The sequence below is a fragment of the Palaemon carinicauda genome, chromosome 28 (genome assembly GCF_036898095.1).
Source record: "Palaemon carinicauda isolate YSFRI2023 chromosome 28, ASM3689809v2, whole genome shotgun sequence".
NCBI classification, from domain to species: Eukaryota; Metazoa; Arthropoda; class Malacostraca; order Decapoda; family Palaemonidae; genus Palaemon; species Palaemon carinicauda.
In genome coordinates this window covers 80,554,576-80,578,626 of record NC_090752.1, presented here as the reverse complement: position 1 = coordinate 80,578,626, position 24,051 = coordinate 80,554,576, and positions in this window count along the sequence as shown.

The following is a 24,051-nucleotide window of genomic DNA, read 5'->3' as shown; positions in this document are numbered from 1 at the left end:
ATGAAAAAAAAAAACAAGTAGTCCAGGAGACGGGTGCATTTTTAGCTGAACCTTGCTTTAAGGAAAATACAAGGTTTTTTGGTTGTTTATTGCTCTCCCACATATCTTGAACAAAAATCCAACAGATGCCACTCTGGCACCCTTGGGAAATTACTTTATAAGGGCAAATAAGTAGCCCCTCCTATATAAGCCATTTGGTTAATCATTGTGGTATTCAGACCTAGTTTCATCTTCTTGAAATTAAGTCATTGTTGTCAAGTTTTTGTTGCAGTTGCAGATTGCCGCGCTCTTGCGGCCAGGCACGGACTCTTGCCAATTTGCAGCGCTTGGGGGCTTGGTTAGATTTTTTTAGATTTATAGGTGATTTAGGATATTAGATGATCTGCGAATTTTATTTGTAGGGGGTTTGGGACGTTGGATAAGGATAATCAGCTACTTTTAATTATTGGTAATTCAGCATTATTCCCTATTTTAAGAGGCACCCCAGTCTCTTTAGGTTTTATACGATGATCGATAGCACAAAGTTTCAGCTTGAGTAGGAGAGAGCTGAAAAGGAAAATTTGGTTAGTGGGTATACGTGGTAGAGAAAGGGTGGAATAAACATTCCTGTACCTGTAAATACTAGAAAAATAAAGAATTATATCTTAATTATGTGCTTTAGTCATTGAGACGTCTGCGCGCTCATCATATTGATAAATATATGATACATTAATTACTAGCGAAACTGGAATTCGCTATAAGAAATGGACGATGCTGGCTAGTTTGGTATTTTTCTCTATATGTTTAGTACGAGCTGGGGCATAATAACTTACGTATCGGTCGATTAAAATGTGAAGTATGTTGTTTACATCTTAGAGACTGAAGGGGACTAATTGAACATGCTTGGTTCGAATGGTTTGGGGAGCTTTCTGTGCATATAAAATGACGTTTTTGTCAGGTTTTGTTTATTTATTTATTTTCTTTTTCAAGTGATTAACAACTTACAAGTACCTCTTCATAAGTTCTACAACATCCATTTTTTTTCCTACCTTCCCCTTCAGTTTCAACTTCACCACCATCACATAAAGACGTCTCCAAGAGGGAACTTAAGGGAAGTACATCAATCTATTTCGAAATTTAGTGTAATTTCCTTTATTTCGGCAATTGATTATGATGGAAATGCTCTCCGTTCAGTGTATAGCTATTGTTACTCATCTGAAATTAAAAAATAACCGCTAAATAATGATGCACATTTTTTAAAAGCTCATTTTGTTATCCCTTAATTTTTAGGGAAGACCAGAACATTTTCTACCGCAAAACTTCTGTAAAGATTGCCAATAAAAAGAAAAAAAAAAGACGTAGTGGTCAATCCTAAGGTAAGGAATTATTTGTGATTTACTTTATCATAATGTAAGGATTTATTTGTGATTTACTTTTGGTTTGTGACCTGGGAAGGGAGGTCCAGCTAGCGGTTGTGACCTTGGACGGTTTGTGACCTGGGAAGGGGGTTCCGGGGGGCTTGCCCCCGGCTAGCGGTTGTGCGGTGGGAACTACTAGGTTAAGTTAGGTAGGTTTGTTAGGTTCTGTACCCTTTTACAAATCTCAAAAGTGTTAAATAATCATGTTTGGCCTGTTTTCAGCCACTTACATGAACCATATATTTTTTCAACTGGTTATCTTGTGCATATTTTGCATTTCTGACCCTTTTTATTGCTGCAAATCACTTGTTTATATTTCCCCATCCAAAAAACCCTTGTTTCCTACTGGTGTCCCCCATAATTGTCTTTATATAAAGGGGTCCAAATACTCATGAACAGGTGGTTCGCCCTAAAAATCAAGGTCAGAAATGCAAAGAACACAAGATAGATGGTAGGAAAAATATATTGTACATGTAATTGGCTAGAAATTAAAGTATCATATATTTACCATCATACTTAATGTTTAGTTGGTAATAAGTCCTCAACTTCTTTAAAAGAGAGAAGCGAAATCAAGTGAGAGGAAAGCTAATAAGAGGTTAAGCAGAGAATTACAAGGTTGGGTTACTTTAGTTTCAAATTGGTGTTGGTAGTTATGTTATCGGGGGGGGGGGGGAGTAGCTGTGGAGAAAGGCTGAGAATGCATCAACATTAGCAATGATGTGTTTTGCAATTGCTGTCACAGTTACATTAATGTTGGAGTTGAATTCCTGTCTTAGTAGGCTTATTTCTGGATAATGCAAAAGGTAGTGTAGCAGAGGTTCATCTGTCAGTTGTTGACAGTTATTGCACAGTCTCTTTGTATCTGCTGTGCTGCTTGGTCCCTGTCGTTGTTTGTGATAATTTTCCAGTTGCACAGAAAGTTGAAGTGTGATACTGATCGTCTGGCACATCAGGGCTGACTTGTCCAATTGATCGGCCTCGTGATTACCAGTGATTCCAGTGTGACTTGGAATCCAATTCAGGATGATCTGCGTGTTGTTGCTTTGGTGAGCTAAGGCTAGATACTGTATTGCTGTGATTAGGTAGATATTTTCAGCGGTTTTTTTGTTGCTGAGAGCCAGAATGGCTCCTGTCAAATCAGCGTGGATTGTTGTATTTCCTCCAGGTAGACTAGCTTAGTACTCTAGGGCTTAGGCAATCACTACTAGCTCCTTTCGCAGGGTGGATGCGTGGTTGGAAAGCCTCCAGTTTTATCTGTAATCTGATGGAGAAACAACTGCTGCTGCTGCTGTAGTAATATCACGGTCAAGTGATCCATCAGTATAGTAGATGTTGGGGGCGGAGGAGTTGAATTCCTGTCTTAGTAGGCTTGTTCCTGGATAATGCAAAAGGTAGTGTAGCAGAGGTTCATCTGTCAGTTGTTGACAGTTATTGCACAGTCTTTTTGTATCTGCTGTGCTGCTGGGTCCTCGTCATTATTTGTGATAATTTGCCAGTTGCACAGATACCCCAGTCGTAGTCTGCAAATGATGACTGCAACTTAGCGGGGTGTATTTCTTGTAAGAGGATGCGGGATTAGGTAGGTTGTTTCGATATACCATTTGGCTGATCTGGAGCCGTCAAGGAAGGCTCGCCTTACTTCACTTGTCTTTTACAAGTTGCAAAAGGCTATCACTTGATTTTTAATGATTTTCAGTGAAAATTGAAGTATGATACTGATTGTCTGGCACATCAGGGCTGACTTGTCCAATTGATCGGCCTCGTGATTACCAGTGATTCCAGAGTGACTTGGAATCCAATTCAGGATGATCTGCCTATTGTTGCTTTGGTGAGCTACGGCTAGATACTATATTGCTGTGATCAGGTAGATATTTTCAGTGGGTTATTTGTTGCTGAGAGCCAGAATGACTCCTCTCAAATCAGTATGGATTGGTGTATTGCCTCCACATAGACTACCCGAGTGCTCTAGGGCTTTGGCAATTGCCACTAGCTCCTTTCACAGGGTGGATGCGTGGTTGGAAAGCCTTCAGTTTTCTCTGTAACCTGATGGAGAAACAACTGCTGCTGCTGCTGCAAGAATATCAAAGTCACGTGATCCATAAGTATAGTAGATGTTGGGGGCAGAGGTACTGTTGAATACATTTTCAGCTGCTGTAGTAAGTTGTTCTGGTGTGCAGAGAGCTTTGCTTGCTGCTGGGAGGATGGTGAAGCTGTACTGCAAGGGGTCTGGTGACCACGGGGAAGGAGTGATGTAGCCATCGTGCTTTCGTTGTCCTTTACCTTGAAGGCTTCATTCTGCATTACATTCTTCTAAGTGTATTCAGCAGTTTATTTGTATGTGTCTTTGGAGAATCAATATCCTCTGCCAAGGGAGGAGTCTTTTAAGTCTATTGTTCAGAAGGCAGTCTCTGTTTGGTTTGATTGACTTGAATATGATGCTGCAATTTCTGATGTCGATCCTTGCTGAAAGGGAAATTAGATTAGTTTCGGCTCTTAACAAGCAGAGTTTGGTCCACATTGGAGAGCCTCTGATGAGTCTCATTGCGTTGTTTTGTACAACTTCTAGGGAGACTTTTTAAGTTTTGCTCAGTGAGGTGAGCGTAGTGCTGCATAGTCGATATGGGATCATATTGCTTGAATGTAAAACTGTCTTAGTAGGCTGTTTGATACTCCTTGTTTGAGGTTCGTCATTCGTTTCATGGCTGAGAGACAAATTTTTGTTTTCTCTCTGAAGTGGGTTACTTCACTAGCAGGTGATAGTTTTGCTGATGGTTTCTCCTAGGTACATTAATTATTTCACCCATTCTATGGGTTAGCTCATTAGGGTGAAATTCGGAGGGTCTTCCCAGTATTTGGGCTTGTTGATGTTGATTTTTAGGCTCAGGTCTTTTCATTTGGCCTGGATCATATCAAGTGCCTTTTGGTTGATGGGCAGATAATAATTATGTCATCAGCGTATATGAGAATCTCTACTCCGTTTGGGAGGTCTAGAGTGGCAAGATTCTCCATAAGTAGGATGAATAGATATGTGCTTAGTATACCTCCTTGATGAGTTCCATTTTCCCGGGGGATGAATTCAGAAGTTTTTTCTTGAAAGGTGACTCTGGCTTCTCGGTTCTGGGTGTAATACTGAGTCCATGTCAGTAGTTGTCCTTTTACTCTTTTCTCTACAAGTCTGAAAAGGATTGCTGAGAAGCTGACTAGCTCAAAGGATTTCTCAAGGTCAAGAATGATGACAAAGGATTTTTTTGTAGTTGATTGTTGTAAGGACATCGGTTATACATTCTTGAGTGCCTATGCATTCTCTGTAGGCATAAAGGCAAGGATGTAGTGAGCCTATTTTCCATTGCAGTGTGCTGAATACCATTCATTCAGCAACTTTCTCGGTGCAGCTTATTAAGGCTATGGGTCGGTAGACATCTGGTTCTTAGAGTTTTGGGATGGATTTCGTGTCTGGTTGGTTCCATGTTATTGGTCAGATTCTTTTGGTGTGTGTACTGTTGATTAAGGGGACCGTCCGCTATGGTGTTTGACATAACAACTTTAAAAAATCGAAAATCGTTTTATTGTTTTTATGTATGCAGAAACATATCGTACATGCTCTCCAGAAGTTCTAGCATATTATTTTTACAAATGATGAAGATATTGCGGTCTTTAAATAATGACGTTATCTTTACTGCGTCAACTGCATGGCAGAGTTTGACAGAATCATCTTTGCATGTTTATTCTTGCATTTATATAGCAATTTTTTTAATTATATTTCGAAATCTCGTACGTCTGGCTGAGATGGAAGGCATTGGTACAGGGTAGGCGAATGCAAATAGTGATCGACGAGAAGAACAGCCAGAGTTTCCAAAGATGTATACAAGTTACATTGCATGTGTCTTTGTTTACTTGCAGTTTGTATGTACATTGTGTTTTAACAACATCATCGTAAACTTTATAGCAAGGCCAATGTTACCTAAGGTCAAAGAAAGAACAAAAAGTAAGAAGATAACAAAAAAAAAAAAAAAAAAGAAAGGGAAACATGAATAAGAGTACAAAGCTGGAACATTCTAACTAAAACTCTGGCAAGAATGAGAGGACGCTGGCAACTCATGACACCCTTACACCGAGTGTAGTAGTGAACTTGGGGTTTAAATACTTCGTTTAGGGAGCCTACATGTAGGAATAATCATTAAAAGTACAAAGTAAGGTTATTATATTAATGTTATCTTGATTTTTTTTCAGAAAAAAAAGTGAAAATTTATAGCAAATCCATGGGAGCTCATAACTCAAAAACATACTTATTCTCACTTTAGGTACATTTTTTCTCACTTATTTATTGTTCGATTTTAGAGAGAAAGATATCATTGAAAAGAAGAATAAAATCCTACAATTTTGTGTACTAGAATTATAATTTTCCTTTTTCTCTTTTTTTCATAATTATTTTACATCTAGAGGAAGAAAATGAAAAAAAAATCCATTAAAAAAAAGAAAGAGGAAAATCGAAAATGTGTCACACGGAATTATTCGATTTATAAAGAAGTTTTCATGGTATGATTTTAAATACAATTCGTGTAATATTAGTGGAGAAAAATGTACCAAAAATCTTTAAAAAAATCATGATTTTCCCTAATAAATCAATTTCTTTTTTGATCAAATGACTTGATATTTTTCTATGATGAAGGTACTATATTTGTCTAAAACATATATAGAAATTGTGTATTTTGAATCGTTAGAAAAAATATGTATGACATAGCGGACGGTCCCCTTAATTGCAAGTACACCATCTTTGCAGGACTTACATATTTCTTAACATACTATAAGTGAATAGGTCAGCTCCAGGTGCAATGTCTCCTCTACCTTCTGCAAGAGCTGTGTTAAGTTCTTTCATGGTGTAGTGGTTGTTGGTGTTATCTGTCATGTTGCATGCTGCTTCAAAAATGTTATTCCTGATTGGCAGAAGAGTTCTGTGTCTATTAATGTTTAGAGAGGGAGATTTGTGCTTTTAGCTCGGTCAACAAAGTTTCTTGCAATTCTATTTGCTTCTTGCTAATGGGTCTGTGTGGGTGACTCTTTGTGAGCTGTTTTTACTGGAGATATCTTTGCTAGAGATGTGTTTTTGTTGATTTCGTGACACTATGAGTACCATTTGTCTATTTTCCCTCCCAGTTTTACTTGTAAGAAATGTTTAGTCATTTCAACGAGCAGAACATAAAATTCATTAGTTCTGTGTTTTCTGAAGAGCTTTCTGGTTCAGTTGATTCTTGCATTCATCTCCTTGATGCAGCTGTTGTAGTACCAGGCATCAGCATGCTTTGTTACTGAATACATTTTTTGAGGCATAGATATACTAGTGGCAGCATCAAGCTATTTGTTGAAGTCTAGTGGTAAGATGCAGATGTCGTTGTGGGGGTTCCATTATATGTGTCCCATGTTGGCGGATAATGAGACATCAGAACATGGGTTTTCTCATTTATTACAAAAGGTTTGTAAGTATATCGTACACAGCTACACTCTGTCAGGTGTGAGCCTTATCTACTTGAGCGCCCAAAGGCAACTAAACACCCCTCGCTATCAAAATGCAATCTTGCTACAACAACATGCTGAGTTATGGGTTTTTGTGGAATTCTCATGATTATAGAGTTCATTTACCTTGATGTACAACACATATCTACATACAAGAATTAGGACATTATACCCCCCCAAAGCTCCTCACTCCGGGAGGCGGTGCGCACTCGCTCTCACTAGTCTAAGATATATGGAGGACACTCCGACCTGGAATAGGCATGGCATGTACTGAACAGAAATGCATCATAATATATATATATATATATATATATATATATATATATATATATATAGTAATCACCGCAAAAAATAACACATCTTCCACAAAAAAAAAAAATGAAATATTGCATGTAAAAATGTACACAATACAATATAAATAATTCCACTCATTTCTTCTTAAGACCTCTGCAACTAAAATACAGAATACCCAAAGTGAAAAAAAAAAAATCATAACATCAGTTTTACACAACCTCATCAATAACCTTCCTCTGGTTGCGGGTAATACGGGCTTTTTGGGCGGGACAGGGGTAGGAATATATATTTCTTCATCCCTCAATTTTACTTGTCCGGGTTTATGGCAGAATTTCACAACACAACTTACCACCACCGTTTCGCCATTTATTTAAATCACTACTACACTTGCACTTGCAACTATCAACCGGTTGCCACTAGCCGTTTTCCCGAGAAAATCATTCATCTTCCCGCCTTTCTCTTATAACATAGGTTCACTCAGCAATGTTATACGCATTGCCACACTCAGCAAAATTACCACAACATTTTACTTATACATTAAGCATCAACATAAAAACACATTGTTATCATCAAGTTTATTTAAAACACGTCAAAAGAAGAAATGAGGTCTGTTCAAACAACAACAACAGAAAGGTGAACTTGGTTCTGAGTCTGCAGACGTTCCATTGGAGCACTTTCACTTTGGTGTTGTTGAGAGTTTCTTCGTTGGTGAGCGTGTTTGTATCAGGTTCGTTCACTGTTGGGACTTTGAAGGTGTTGTGAAGATGAGGCAGCAAACTCAAGGATGAATCGTTTAAAAGTGACTGGATCGAAATTAATATTATGTCGACAAGGAAGGTACTCAAAATGTTGACCATTACACCTGAATGAATGAATGAATGATTTGAAGTTCTCTGGCATCCTGACATCGAAGGTCATTGACCCCGACCATTACACCTGAATAGAATAACATATCAGTGGGGGTGGGGTTCTTGTAAAGGGTTCTAAAGGAGGGAGGGCACGTTGCATTACTTGGAGGATTATTGCTGGTGGATGTTTAACCCTGGATAGGTACGGTGGGTCGTTTGCGACCCCGAGCGTCAAAAAAAAACAGGTTTTTCTCACGTGACTCACCCCTGTGACTGAATTTGTGGGTGATCGACCTGCAGGAGGTGTCTCCCCTACACGCTCTAGTAGTGTCCAGATGTGCATTGCTGTAGCTGTACTCCTTCCCCGATTTCTGAGACGCGTCGGGGTCGTTCGCGTCCGAGTTTACCCTTCTGAGGTAGTTTGCATAATTATCAAAGTTATTACGTATTATGAAATTGTCGTAGAATGGTGCAACTTGTATAGGTTATCAGTTGTGGAAAGTCTTGGTGGATTGTTTGGCTACCATGTGCATGTTTTTTTTTTTAGTTAAAATGTCGTTCATCACCACGAGGACCATTTTACCGCGAGTGCCCCTTTTTCATTTTTTTTCATTTTTTTGCCAAGTCATTTTTCCGTAAGATATTGCCAAATAGTGTCGTAAAACTTTTGCTTGTTTAGTGTTGGAAAGTGTGTCTAGATGATCTGGCTACCCATGCATGACTTTGTTTTTGTCAGATACGACGTAGTTATTTGTATATTGGGTATTTAACTGCGGTTACCAATTTCTGTTTTTTTTCAATATTTGTAAAAATTACTACGTAGTAAGGAATTGCCGTATATTATTCATTTTTTTTTCATGTTTATGTGTTAGAAAGTGTGCCTTGATGGTTGGGCTAACACGTGCATGTCTTTTTTTTTATCTGAGATGTCGTATATTAGAATGTCGGGCATTTTACCGCGAGTGTCCCTTTTTAATTTTTTTTAATTTTTTTGCCAAGTCATTTTTCCGTAAGATATTGCGAAATAGTGTCGTAAAACTTTTGCTTTTTTAATGTTGGAAAGTGTGTCTAGATGATCTGGCTACCCATGCGTGATTTTGTTTTTGTCAGATACGACGTAGTTATTGGTATATTGGGTATTTAACTGCGGTTGCCAATTTCTGTTTTTTTTTCAATATTTGTAAAAATTTACTACGTAGTAAGGAATTGCCGTATATCATTGATTTTTTTTTCATGTTTATGTGTTAGAAAGTGTGCCTTGATGGTTGGGCTAACACGTGCATGTCTTTTTTTTTATCTGAGATGCCGTATATTAGAATGTTGGGCATTTTTCCGCGAGTGCCCCTTTTTATTTGTTTTGCATTTTTTTGCTTAGTCATGTTACCGTAAGGAATTGGCAAGTAGTGTCGCAAAACTTATATTTTTATAGTGTTGGAAAGTGTTTCTAGATGATCTGGCTACCCATGCCTATTTTTTTTTTAGCCAGATATGGCGTATATATAAGTATGTGTTCGATTTTCCTGTGATTGCCATTTTTTCGTTTTTTCCCATTTCTTTCAAAATTACTACGTACTAAGGAACTATCACAGAGCAATATTTCATTTATATGTTTATTTGTCGGAAAATATGCCTTGATGGTTTGCCTAGCACGTGGCTGAAATTTTTTTTTTCTGAAATGCCGTATATTAGAATGGCCATTTTTCCACGAGTGCCCCTTTTTATTTGTTTTGCATTTTTTTGCTTAGTCATGTTACCGTAAGGATTTGGCAAGTAGTGTCGCAAAACTTATATTTTTATAGTGTTGGAAAGTGTTTCTAGATGATCTGGCTACCCATGCCTATCTTTTTTTTAGCCAGATATGGCGTATATATAGGTATGTGTTCGATTTTCCGGTGATTGCCATTTTTTCGTTTTTTCCCAATTCTTTCAAAATTACTACGTACTAAGGAACTATCACAGAGTAATGATTCCTCTAGATGTTTATTTGTCGGAAAATTTTGTTTACTTTTTTTTTGATTGAATATCATCAAATTTTTTTAGCTAAAATATTGTTTTACATTTTTTTTTTTCGATTTTATTTCCCTTCAAAAAAAATTTTTTGGGTCAGAATTTTAATTTTATAGTCGTAAAATAATCGACAATTATCCAGCAACCCACCATACAATGTTTATGCATATCCAATAATAATTAGATTAGTAAATAACACCGAAATTGACATACCCTTCCTACATTTCAAGTGGCAGATTAGGGAGTCTGAGTCAGTGTGGTTGGCGGCCATTTTGTGGACATATCCGAAGCGTAAGCTGCCCTATCTATATATATTCTTGTTCCCTATAGAATTTGTGATATTTTGGTATATTTTTACCTGCATAAATATCATATTATATATTAAATATATGTATTTTTTTACGAAATTTCCAAGTACTCAAAAAATTACCTTTAGATATGGCCCCTGATATAAATGTAATTTACAAAATAATGAAGATTTTTTTACATATTTCTATTTTAGGATAACATATGTTTATTCCCTAAAAAAATTAGCCACTTCCTATTTCATTTGGGTACCCAAAAAAATTCATGAAATTTGGACAATTTTTTTTGGCCAAAAAAAGTTACCCTTTTTTTCTCATTTCAGATCTTCACCTCCATGGGTCTGACTTCATCCAAAATACATCAAGATGTGTCCTAAACATTCAAGAATCAATTCCTAAAAGGATTTGTGTATATATGTATAAACTTTTTTTTTATGAATTTTTATGTCAGGTCTTTTTTTTTTTCTACTTAATTTTTTAAAATATTTATAATAAATAGTTTTTCTGCAGATGAGTAGTATTTATCTTTACAGTTGTTTTAAGCATTCATTGAAGTTTTTTTTGGCAAAAGAAAAAAGGAGGTTACTGCAAAAACTGATTTTTCAAGAATTTTTTTTGGCGTCGGGGTCGTTCGCGTCCGAGTATACCCTTAAAGGGGTGTCCGAGGACCGTACCTATCCAGGGTTAAAGGTTAGGGTAGTGACATGTTAATTCGATAAGGGGAGATGGGTTATGGGCTCTTGATCAGGTGGAAAGTGTGCGAGGTTGCTCAGGAGTGACAGTGGTGGAAAGTGGGTGGGGCTGCTCAGAAGGAGTAACGGTGGTGGAAAGTGGGTGGGGTTGCTCAAAAGGAGGGACAAGGGTTGAAGGATAGGTTGGTCTTGGAGAAAGTGGAGTAGGAGTGTGGGGCGGGGATCGTTGTGACTTTGGAGAAGATTTTGGTGGAGGTTGGGGTTTAGGTTCTAGGGGAGGATGTCGACGGGGAGAGAGGAGTTCAGGAATTGCAGGTCTGGTTGAATGAGGGGTAGTACAAGGAGTGGTGTGGTTGGTATGTGGAGAGGTGTGGTTGGTTGGAGGTTGGATGGTTCGACGTGGCTGCCATGGGTTCATGTTGTATCGGCCATCTTCTCCTTTGAGATCAGCAATCTGCTGAAGCCTTGCAGAACATATCTTCTGCCATGCATGGTGAGGGCTTTGGCAGTTAGAGCACTTGGCAGTGGTTGAATGTCCAGATTTGAATCTGGTGATGCAGTCGTCGGTAGAGTGTTTTCTGCTGCTACAGACGGCAGAGACCTCTAGACCTGTGCAGCGGCTCCTGTGGTGGCCAAACGTCTAGCACCTGAAGCTTCTGAGGGGTTCAGGGAAATACTTTTCCATGTAGAAGGTTCCCCAGTAGCTGAAGGTCGCTGTCCCATGTAGATGGCCTCTAGTTTGTGGGATCTCCCACCGGACTTTCTCCACATCTCTTGACCGGGAGAATGGCTGGGTGGTTCTGCACGGGTTCTAGAGGCAGGTTGAGGTTGTATCGGATGATGATTGTAGCTGTCTTCTCAGAGGGGTCGAGATATTGCACATTATCCTGCTGTGCAAGAAAGTCGGAGGTTTCTTTGTTCTGTGCCGAAATGATGAGTTGTCCTTTGTAGTTGGGTCTAATGGACATGTCAAGGTTTGAATGTTTCTTCTCCATTGCTGCAATGGTGCCATAGGAGGTCATATTTTTGCCAGGAGAGATCCTAAATCTATCCTGACATGTAGAGGCGCTGTTGGTGGTCGCAGGTGGTCTCTGGGAAAGGTGGTTGTGAGTGTCGTGCTCCTCGTTGGTCTCATGTATGTTGTTGTCGTCTCCTTCTTCGTTGGTCTCGAGGCTCTTGTTGTTGTTATCATCGGTTTCCTCATTGCTCTCATTATCACTGTAGTTTTTTTCCTTGTTGATCTTTAAACTGTTTTCACTTGTAGGTGATTAATGAATTGCATCCATGGCTGGATCGGTGGAAGAGGTTGCTTGTGGATGGGTTGAAACTGTCCTGTCTGCTGTTGCTTCTCTGGTCTTTGTATGTCCGAAAGTATATTGTAGTCCTTTAGATTTCTTGTAGCATTCCAATCGCAAGAGTATATAGCCTTTTGAAATTTGAATTCACCTTATAACTGATATGCAGCTATACAAGATCATTTTAAAAGTGAAATGGTCTGTTCCAGATTGGTGGAAGTATCTAATTGGGTGCTACGGAGGAATGCACTTGATGTTATTCTTAGGTTGTACTGGAAACCTCTCAAAAAGCACTGGACATGAAGAGATCCTGAAGTCTGCTTTTCGGGGTATAGAAAATATGCTGAATGGAAAGACTTGTCCAAAGGCAGTGAGAGGATTCCATATGGTAGCCACTGCCCTTCTTGTAGAGTATCTTGAAGCAAAAGTCACACCTGGAAACATGAAATCAAAGCTTGAAGAGGCCATACAAAAACCGATTGATTGTCTTATCATACCAGTTTGGCTTGCTTTGCTCTTCATCCGTGCAGAGAGAGAGGCAAATTAGCTTCTATAATTTTAATGTGTTAAGCAAATGATACCATACTTCTTTGTTGCAATACACTGGAATTACATCAAGTATTCCACATCTTACCTGTCCGAAATGAAAACTCTTGTTCCCAAGGAATACCAGGTTATGTCCCTAAGAGGGGAGCTTGTCTGCCGCCATGAAGATGGACCACGGAATGCTGTGTTTTCAAACCAGTTAGGGAAACAGACGTACATCCGGTATGGAAAGCAAAGAGTAGACTTGTTGGTATCACCCTCTCACCAGATCAGGTGCCAAGAGGGATCCTTTCATAATGGTGTCTGCAACACAGTTTCTCTATCTATTGATACAATGTTCAAAGATAAAGAAGAAAGCATCAATGTAGGAGGGTAGGAGTCAAAGAAAAGGCATACGGAAGAAGGATCACAAAGGATTGAACTTGATACAATCGGCAGACAGACAATACGGACTGAACTACGGAAATGCATCCAACCTTTGAAATCCTCAAATGAAAAGCTGGTGAACGCTGTCAATAGGTTCACGGCAGACAGAAAAGTAAAAGTTCAGAATGCTGTTGCTATTGGGCAAAATATGGCTATCAGTTTTCTGGGCAAATTACAGAAGGTTTCCATGAACCTGTGAAAAAAAGGTGGTCACTATGGAGACAGTGAAGAAAAGAGTCAAAGTTGTACACAAGACAGTGTATGATACAGAAAGACTGTAGCAAGAATGCTTGTGATAAATGCTCACAGGGGCCTTGACTTAAAGGATGGCCTTAGTTGTAAACTGGGACCCATCCCATTCAGTCTACTCAATGAATATGGTGATATGCGGAAAGACAACAAATCCTCTCTTGTCACCATCTTGTAGTATTGAAGCATTAAACTATTCAGCCCAGAGTTGAAATCATTCATGGTAATGCAATGTTGCGCCACGTCTCGTGGGCAAAGAATGCAACATTGACAGGTAACTTCAACAAATCAGGATCTCAAAGTTATTAGGTACATGTTATCTTTAACCAGTACCAGGAGGAATCCATTGTCCCATGAACATGAGAAACGTACATCTGGAGCTGTGCCCCCTGACATCAAAATGACAATGACCGCTCTTCTGCTACCTAGGAATGTGCTCATGAAGAATGTCAATAAGAAAAAGCAATTCATTGGCCTTCTTTGTTCAGCACATGATGAGTGGGAACACAGATATGTTTGTGCTGTTGGTGTACTTTTGTTATTGATATAACTGCTACTGCTAGGAACCTTTGAAATAAAAGATTGCAGCGTTTATCGCTTTGGGAAAGACGAAATATCTGCCATTGATGTCATGATGAAGCATGACAACCTTGATCTTATTCCTGTGGGTCAACCAAACACTTTTGAAGAAAGTTTGATGGAGACGAGTCAACCCCTATCCAGTAACAATTTATAGGCCTGCAGCACCTTTTCAGCTCTGATGAAAGTTATCACATGTGGATGCACAAGCAGCACACCATGTAGTCGTAAACAGTGCAGCGGTAGGAGTGCAAAGATGTCTTGCACCACATTCCGTGGAAACCAAGAAGAGGACATGTGCAAAAATGAACGTACAGTTAAGCAGGTGATCGATGATCCTCTTGAATCAGACAGTGAAGATGAACTGGATTAATAGATCTCTCTTTTGAGCTATTGATGTAAATGTTTAAAGCTTACATATTGTGGTAAAGTGTAGAAAGCTTTACTTTAAATATTCTGGTTAAGGGTAGTCTAGAAAACTTACTAATGAGTGTTATAGTCACTGCTAGCATCATACATTTGGTTGCTGTTATATGCTATTTTTATATCCTTTTGATAGCATTTTTTCATATACTATGTCATGTATTGTCATGATAAATGTGTCATGTTAAATAAGGCTCACAGACATTATTATAATACCAGTGACAGCTTGTACATATTATCTAAAGCAGGTATCCTTTTGATATTGGTCACGGTCACAGCACCTTAGCAATAAATATGGTTCAGCTACCATTTCGAATTTCTGTAAATAACAAAAAATGCCCATGGGTGCCAGAGTGGTATCCATCAGATTCTTCATTAGGACACCCAAGAGAACTAGAAACAGCAATAAAAACTTGTATATACCCTACTGCAATGTTCACCCCTACTGTCTCCTGGACTAAAGTACAAACAATAGATATGAAAGCCCTTCCCTTAATATGTGGTGTCATGAGACTTGATAAAATGAGAACTGATGATATCAGGGAAGAGCTTGGCATAGTGGTGTACTCTGCATTTGATAGAAAAAGGTCAACTACTATGGTATGGGCATGTCAAGAGGAGGAGGATAATAGATTCTCAAAGCATTTCCTGGAGGGGACACCACCTGGTGGAAGACCAGCGGGAAGACAACATATGAGATAGAGGGATAACCTGGAGATGGTTATTGCTAACAGGGTTCTACCATTCGTGAGGTTGAGCAGCTGGAGATTTACTTAAATAGAGCTGACTGGAGAAGATTCTGTAATTTTGGGCAAGATGACTGTAAAGCTATAGCTTACATGGTGTCTGGTGAGATTGTAAGAATATTCTCATGTACATACATATAGTATTATATGTATAGTAAATTCATATATTTAAAGTTGCAGAACATTTGAGAAAGGTTTAGTTTCGCATATGAAATGTTAATGTTATGATTAAACATTTAAATAATTTGTAACTCCAAGATATCATCGTATTCTGTAACATGAGCTTCTGGCAATTTTTCGTAATTTATTCTGTCGCTAAACGTGCATATTGCGTGATATAATCTAGCCTTGAACTTCGAGAAAACAGGTTCCAAGTTATATTAGAGAAGAGGTGAAGAGTTAGAGAGATTTGACTCTTCCACCGCTCTGTGCATTTATAGAGGCATTTTTTATGATGAATGTCGTGACCCAGCATATCCATTTCTTTTACAATGCTGCTGAATTTTATAAAAAGACAAGAAATTCTTGGAAGATCGAATATCATACAAAATTGTGTTCCTGATTATCATCTTTTACTTTTAAAATAACATTCGGGAAGATCTAGCGTTGACCTTTAGAAGTCGTTATTCCTGTCTTCATTTGAGTCTCAAAATCATAGATCCTTATAAACCACAGGCCTGTATTAAGCTGTATAAGTCTAAATTATTATCAATAGGTGAACTGTGAGTAAGATTAACCACCAGGCATCAGGAGTAAAAGCGGAAGAAACAGTTTGTCCATCGGCTTAAACCCAATCCATCACCCTGCTGCCAGTGACTTCATCGAGATTTAGGGGGGCATTTCCTCAACACCCAAAGCTCTCATTACTCCACCAAGTTGCTCATCCGCTTATACAAGTATAACCGTTGGCAAACATGGATTGCTAAGATATACCGCCAAGCACGGGGAAGTATTGAATTAAAAGCTCAAGATAGAGACGACTGGCGAAATCTAACCGAGGCCCTTTGTATCAATAGGTGTAGGAGATGATGATGATGATGAACTGTGAGTATTTTATGAATCTAGCAAAATATTATGAATACTATACTTAATTAACTAATATGGGAATACAACACTGAAGTAGATTTGACATAATCTACGCTTTGATATTACTGACCGTACATATGCAGTAGATACATATTCATGTGTACATACAGTATACTGTATATATATATATATATATATATATATATATATATATATATATATATATATATATATATATATATATATATATATATATATGCATAGAAAAGATTATCTTCTAGGAGTAGAATATTAGCCTACCCTCACAACATGGTCAGGGACTCATTGTTATTCTTTTCAATAGATGAAAGTTCTCAGGAAATTGTGGCAGAGATTTAATTTTCAAAGATAAAATATTTGTATTTTGATAACGGCTGAAAATTGAAAAATAAGTTGCCTTTTTCGTTATTGATCTTGAAAAACCGAAGGTCATTTAATTGAGTCCTTGTGCTGATACAGATATTTAATTCAAAGGCATTATTCATCTAGACTTTTGCCTTCCTTTGTAGACGCTTCAAGAAAATAATGCAGAAATATTGTAGATTTCTTATTTTAGAGCATCTTAGGCAGACGATTCAAGAAAATATCTGAGCAAATTACTAATACCAGCAAAAGCAAATGAAGTATCTATGGACATATTTTCATATATTTACTTATATATTCAGGGAATTCGGTGGCAGCTTGACTTCGATACCTTTGTGTAAGAGACATTTGCATACAGTGTATGTTTATTCTTTAGGGAAGTCCATCGTTATCTTTGTTCCCTCTAATTACTCCTACCATAATTGTTTTTCTCCAGAGAGAGAGAGAGAGAGAGAGAGAGAGAGAGAGAGAGAGAGAGAGAGAGAGAGAGAGAGAGAGAGAGAGAGAGAGAGAGTTAAGATAAAACTGTAATAAATATTTTCTGTGAATATTTCAGCACTACAAACAGAGATAAATCTATAACAGATATCGACACATAAATCACTGCTACATTTACAGCTGCCTTTTCGTCTTTCCCTTTTAAGCAGATGTTATACAGGGTAATATATCTATAACTGCCTTTTCGTCTCTCCCTTTTAAGCAGGTGTTACAAAGAGTAGTGTATCTATAGCTGCCTTTTGTCTTTCCCTTTTAAGCAGAGGTTATACAGGGTAATATATCTAGAGCTGCCTTTTCGTCTTTCCCTTTTAACCAGATGTTACACAGGGTAGTATATCAATAGCTGCCTTTTGACTTGCCCTTTTAAGCAGAAATTATACAGGGTAATATATCTAGAGCTGCCTTTTCGTCTTTCCCTTTTAAGCAGGTGTTACACAGGGTAACATATCTATAGCTGCCTTTTCACCTCTCCCTTTTAAGCAGGTGTTATACAGGGTAGTATGTTTATAGCTGCGTTTTCGCCTTTCCCTTTTTAAAAGGTGTTACACAGCTTTGTATTTCTATAGCTACCTTTTCGCCTTTACCTTATAGGCATGTGTTACACAGGGTAGTATATCTATAGCTGCCTTTTCGCCTTTACATTTTAGGCATGTGTTACACAGGGTAGTTTTTTTTTTTTTTTTTTTTTTTTTTTTTGATGTGTTGGGCAGACTTAATAGAAGGGCCATGGATGCCTAGTGGTTTATCAAGAGGTCGTCTTTTCCTTTTCTGACCCTTTTATTCTCAAAACCATCCTTACTGTCCTCCTTTCAGTTGAAGTGGCTATCCTGGAGGGTATTTAGCCTTGCATGGTGTATCGGCTCCTCCATGTTGACCAGTTTTTTCGACTTTTTACTAAAGTCTATGGGTTTTATCAATCACTTTATTTATAATTCTGTACATATTGTTTTTGTAATAATTCTTGTTAATCTAGTTTTTAAGTATGATGTCTCTTTTTTATTACTATTAATTCTTATCCTGTCTGAAGACATTGAGCGAAATCCGGGACCAGTACGTCCTAGATTTCGTCAATGTCGTCTTCTGTATTGCAACATTCGTGGTCTTTATGCAAATATGCAAGGCCTTACAGTTGCGTCCAGACAGTATGATATTCTTTTGTGCTCAGAAACTTTGGTTTCTAATATGAGGCACTCATCTGTGCTCCTTATAACTGGTTTTAAGAAGCCAATAATGTTGAAACATGATGCCATCCCTAGGGCCAGGGGAATGGCGGTGTATATTAGGACTGAGTACCCTGCTTCTCATAAGTCCTGCTATCAATGTGGATGTCATGAGATTCAGGTAATAAAAGTTTGTGGCAGGCATAACAACTTTTATTTGTGTTCGATCAATCGGAATCCAGGCGTGGTGGATGACTCTATCTTCGATTGTCTTCTTGCCATTATGGCTAAGATACAAGAAGATAATAGAAAGGCTTCTTTTGTCTTTGTTGGTGATTTTAATGCTCACTATAGGGAGTGGTTAAGTTCTATCTCCCCTACCGATCGCCATGGCTTAAGAGCTTTAGACTTTGCCTCCGAATCAGGCTGTGAGCAAATCATAAATGAAGCTACTCATAGGTCTGGTAATTGCTTGGACCTCGTATACACTGACTCCCCTGGCATTATAACTAGTAAGGTTGGTTCTCCAGTCGGGACATCTGATCATGCCTTGATTTCATTAGTAGTGAAGACTGAGCAGCCTGTCCCTGATATATCATACTCTTGTAAAATTTATATGAAATCTCAAGCAGACTGGAATGAGATTTTGCATGATCTTTTGTGCTTCAATTGGTCACAATTATATAGTAGTGTAGTTCCTGTTGTGCCTTTGAATGAGAATCTAGTTAACATAATTGATAGGCGTATCCCTTCTTGTGTGCTAAGGTACCGAGTGAAGGAAAAACCTTGGTTCAATGATGATTGTAGACGTGCTTATTTGGAGAAGCAGGAGGCCTATCATCTTTGGAAGGGTAACAGATCAGATTTGACCTGGAATAACTATACTCAACTTCGAGCTTTTGCTCAGAGAGTTTATGCCTCAACTGAAAAGGCATACAATTTAACCATAAAAGAACCCCTTTCTGGTACAACTCAAGAACATAAATGGTGGTCTACCCTTAAATCTGTACTCTTTGGTGTTGATGCAACAGTTCCTCCTTTACTTAAACCAGATGGCTCAGTCACTCACTGTCCAAAGGAAAAGGCAACCCTTTTGGCTGATGTTTTTGACAGTAAACAGAGTAATGAAAAACTCGAACTTCCTCATTCCTGTTTTCCTGAGGCTAAACTAACTAGTTTAGCTTTTCGATCTCAGGAAATTAAAGCTCTGTTGATGGACCTTGATGCTTATGGAGGTGTAGACCCAAATGGTATTTTTCCTTTGTTTTTTATAAAGACAGCAGATTTCTTAGCTCCAAAGTTATCTGTTATTTTGCGCAAGTTAGCAAGAAGAGGAGTTTTTAGCACTTGTTGGAGAATAGGTAATGTTACTCCTCTATGTAAATGTGTTTGTGGTAGCTCAAGTCCCACTGATTACCGCCCAATTTCCATAACTCCCATATTATCTAAAGTTTTTGAACGTCTTCTGGCAAAACATCTTAATATGTTTGCTGAAGGTAATCATCTATTCCCTAGTTTGCAATTTGGTTTTCGTAAAGGCCTTGGAGCATGTGATGCCCTTCTTACAATCTCCAAAGCTGTACATAAATCCCTTGATTGTGGTTAGGAAATTCGTATGATTGGCCTTGATTTTAGTGCTGCCTTTGACCGTGTTAATCATGAGGCCCTTGTTTTTAAACTCAAACAGTTGGGAGTGGGTGGGTCGCTTCTTAGCATTATTATTGATTTTTTAAGTAATACATCTCAAAGAGTTGTTGTTGATGGGCACCATAGTGAGTATAGGAATGTAATATCCGGTGTTCCACAGGGTAGTGTTCTTGGCCCATTACTTTTCATACTATATACACATGACATGTGGTTTGGCCTAGAAAACAAGCTTGTTTCATATGCAGATGATGCTACTCTCTTGGCATCAATTCTATCGCCTGAATGTAGATCAAGGGTTGGTGAATCCCTTAATAGGAATTTAGCTAAAATTAGTGCATGGTGCAAATTATGGGGTATGAAGTTGAATCCTAACAAAACTCAAAGTATGATTGTAAGTAGGTCAAGGACGGTGGCTCCTCAACATCTGGATCTCAGTATTGATAATGATTCTTTAAATTTGTATGACTCTTTAAAAATTTTAGGTGTGATTCTAATTTACTTTTGAGAGACACATTAGGTCTGTGTCTTCTTCAATTGCACAAAAAATTGGCTTATTGAGGAAGTATTTCAAGATTTTCGGTGGTTAATCTATTCTGAAGAAGTGTTTTAATTCCTTCATTCTACCTTGTTTTGGGTATTGTTCTCCTGTCTGGTCTTCAGCTGCTGATTCTCAACTTAATTTGTTGAACAGAAACTTACGGTCTATTAAATTTCTTTTTCCTGGACAATACTATCCTGTTCGTAATACTAGGCAGGCAGTTAATTTTAATTGCCAGGCCTTCTCCATCATGAGGCTCAATACTACACAGTATTCTAGAAGCTCTATTCCAGCTGTTACCAAGTTGCGGAATGATCTTCCTAATCGGGTAGTTGAATCAGTAGAACTTCAAAAGTTCAAAGTTGGAGCAAATGTTTTTATGTTGAACAGGCTGACATGAGACTTTTTATAGTGTATATATGACATATCTGTGTTTGACGTTGTTAATAGTTTATATATGACATATCTATTTTGACGATGTTACTGTTTTTAGAATGATTTATTGTTAGTTTGTTCCCATCATTTATCTATTTCCTTATTTCCTTTCCTCACTGGGCTATTTTTCCCTATTGGAGCTCTTGGGCTTATAGCATCTTGCTTTTCCGACTAGCGTCGTAGCTTGGCTAATAATAATAATAATAATAATAATAATAATAATAATAATAATAATAGTATATCTATAGCTGCCTTTTCGCCTTTCCCTTTTAAGCAGGTGTTACACAGGGTAACATATCTATAGCTGCCTTTTTATCTTTCCCTTTTAAGCAGGTGTTGTAGAGGGTAGTATGTTTATAGCTGCCTTTTAGCCTTTCCCTTTTAAAAAGCTTATAGCTGCCTTTTCGCCTTTACCTTATAGGCATGTATTACACAGGGTAGTATATCTATAGCTGTCTATTCGCCTTTCTATTTTGAGCATATGTTACACAGGGAAGTATATCTATAGCTGCCTTTTCGCCTTTCCCTTTTAAGCAGGTGTTACACAGGGTAGTATATCTATAGCTGCCTTTTCATCTTTACCTTTTGAGCAAGTTTTACACAAAGCAGTATATCTATACGTGCCTCATCGCCTTTCTATTTTAAGCATGTATTGCAAAAGGCCGTGTATCTATAGCTGCTTTTTCGCCTTTCCCTTTTAAGCAGGTTTCACACATGGTATTATATCTATAGCTGCCTTTTCGCGTATACCATTTAAGCAGGTTTTACCCAGAGCAGTTTATCTATAGCTACCTTTTCACCTTTCTATTTTAAGCATGTGTTACACAGGGCAGTATATGTATAGCTACCTTTTCGCCTTTCCCTTTTAAGCAGGTGTTACACAGGGCAGTATATCTATAGCTGACTTTACGACTTTTCCTTTTAAGCAGGTGTTACAAAGAGCAGTATATATATAGCTACCTTTTCGCCTTTCCCTTTTAAGCAGGTGTTTCATAGGGTAGTATATCGATAGCTGCCTTTTCTTCTTTACCTTTTAAGCAGGTTTTACACAAAGAAGTATATCTATAGCTGCCTTTTCGCCTTTCTATTTTAAGCATGTGTTACACAGGGCAGTGTATCTCCAGCGGCCTTTTCGCCTTTCCCTTTTAAGCAGGTGTTACACATGGTAGTATATCTATAGCTGCCTTTTCACCTTTACCATTTAAGCAGATTTTACACAGAGCAGTATACCTATAACTGCCTTTCGCCTTTCTATTTTAAGCATGTGTTAGACTGGGCAGTATATATATAGCTAACTTTTTGCCTTTCCCATTTAAGCAGGTGTTACACAGGGCAGTATATCTATAGCTGCCTTTACGCCTTTCCCTTTTAAACAGTTGTTACAAAGAGCAGTATATCTATAGCTGCCTTTTCGCCTTTCCCTTTTAAGCAGGTGTTACACAGGGAAGTATATGTATAGCTACGTTTTTGCCTTTCCCTTTTTAAGCAGTTGTTCAACAGGGCAGTATATCTATAGCTGCCTTTTCGTCTTTATCTTTTAAGCAGGTTATACACATGGTAGTATATCTATAGCTGCCTTATCGCCTTTCTATTATAAGCATGTGTTACACAAGGCAGTGTATCTATAGCTGCCTTTTCGCCTTTCCCTTTTAAGCAGGTGTTACACATGGTAGTATATCTGTAGCTGCCTTTTCGCCTTTAAACATTTAAGCAGGTTTTATACAAAGCAGTATATCTATAGCTGCCTTTTCGCCTTTTTATTTTAAGCGTGTGTTACACAGGGCAGTGTATGTATAGCTACCTTTTCGCCTTTCCCTTTCAAGCAGGTGTTACACAGGGCAGTTCATCTATAGCTGCTTTTACGCCTTTCCCTTTTAAGCAGGTGTTACAAAGAACAGTATATCTATAGCTGCCTTTTCGCCTTTCCCTTTTAAGCAGGTGTTACACAGGGTAGTATATTGATAGCTTCCTTTTTGTCTTTACCTTTTAAGCAGGTTTTACACAGTGAAGTATATCTATAGCTGCCTTATAGCCTTTCTATTTTAGGCATGTGTTACACAGGGCAGTGTATCTATAGCGGCCTTTTCGCCTCTCCCTTTTAAGCAGGTGTTACACATGGTAGTATGTCTATAGCTGCCTTTTCATCTTTACCATTTAAGCAGGTTTTACACAGGGCAGTATACCTATAGCTGTTTTTCCGCCTTTCTATTTTAAGCACGTGTTAGACAGGGCAGTATATGTATAGCTACCTTTTCATCTTTCCCATTTAAGCAGGTGTTACGCAGGGCAGTATATCTATAGCTGCCTTTACGCCTTTCCCTTGTAAGTAGGTGTTACAAAGAGCAGTATATCTATAGCTGCCTTTTCGCCTTTCATTTTTAAGCAGGTGTTACACAGTGTAACATATCTATAGCTGCCTTTTCATCTTACCCTTTTAAGCAGGTATTATGCAGGGTAGGTTGTTTATAGCTGCCTTTCACCTTTACTTTTAAAAAGGTGTTACACAGGGCAGTATATCTATAGCTGCCTTTTCACCTTTCCCTTTTAAGCAGGTGTTACACAAGGTAGTATATCGATAGCTGCCTTTTTCTCTTTACCTTTTAAGCAGGTTTTACACGAGAGTAGTATATTTATAGCGGCCTTTTCTCCTTTCTATTTTAAGCGTGTGTTACACATGGAAGTATATCTACAGCTGCCTTTTCGCCTTTCTATTTTAAGCATGTGTTACACAGGGCAGTATATCTACAGCTACCTTTTCGTCTTTCCGTTTTAAGCAGGTGTTACACAGGGCAGTATATCTATAGCTTCCTTTTCGTCTTTATCTTTTAAGCAGGTTTTACAATGAGTAGCATATCTATAGCTGTCTTATCGCCTTTCTATTTTGAACATGTGTTACACAAGGCAGTGTATCTATAGCTGCCTTTTTGCCTTTTCCTTTTAAACAGGTGTTACACATGGTAGTATATCTATATCTGCCTTTTCGCCTTCACCATTTAAGCAGGTTTTACACAGAGCAATATATCTATA